Source organism: Lepisosteus platostomus, chromosome 5 (genome assembly GCF_059453375.1).
Source record: "Lepisosteus platostomus isolate fLepPlt1 chromosome 5, fLepPlt1.hap1, whole genome shotgun sequence".
NCBI classification, from domain to species: domain Eukaryota; kingdom Metazoa; phylum Chordata; class Actinopteri; order Semionotiformes; family Lepisosteidae; genus Lepisosteus; species Lepisosteus platostomus.
Genome location: NC_142615.1, coordinates 63550710 through 63551417, shown reverse-complemented (window position 1 = coordinate 63551417; position 708 = coordinate 63550710). Strand labels below are relative to the sequence as shown.

The 708-nt window shown below is 45.1% G+C and overlaps 1 non-coding gene across 1 annotated transcript; it reads left to right on the top strand.

The window, feature by feature from the left end:
• Positions 1–636: 636 nt before the first annotated feature.
• trnat-cgu (transfer RNA threonine (anticodon CGU)) lies at positions 637–708 on the top strand. Its single transcript has one exon. It is a non-coding gene; the product is annotated as a tRNA-Thr (tRNA).

The following is a 708-nucleotide window of genomic DNA, read 5'->3' as shown; positions in this document are numbered from 1 at the left end:
TTACTTTACACCGCGGAGAAAAATGGTTTTGGAACGGCATAAATTTAGGCAGAGAACTTAGTCTCAGGACGAATCTGTTGATGCTTTTGTGACTGCACTAAGAGAACTGGCTAAATCTTGTGACTTTGGAGTATTGGAAACTGACATGTTAAGAGATCAACTTGTGGAAAAATGTGCACCTAAGAGACTATAAATTGCTGCAGGAGGAAGGGCTGACTTTAGAAAGAGCTCTTACAGTCGCTAGAATTCATGAAGCAGCTCAAGAAGAATCAAGAATGCTTTCTGACCACAGTGACAAAGTGACACTGAACGGGGCGCTCGCTCAAAATTTACAAACAAAAGCCGAGCAGCAGGACGCAGTCATGCTAGAGAAATAGAAGAACAGGGGACGGCTGGCATTACATGTTACAGGTGCGGACTAACAACGCACAAAGCAGATGAATGCGGAGCGTGAACAGCAAAATGTCTACACTGCAAGAAAACAGGACATTGTGCACAAGTCTGCAGAACATCACGTCCGAGTTTAAGGACAAGTATCCCTTTTATTGTTGTTGCTGCCTCCAGTTTACATTTGGCGATGTAAACCAGATTCAGAAAAAAATAATTTGAACAACCTTATTCCCATGCTTCCTCGAAGGCGCGGTGGCCAAGTGGTAAGGCGTCGGTCTCGTAAACCGAAGAGCGTGGGTTCAAGCCCCACCCGTGCCT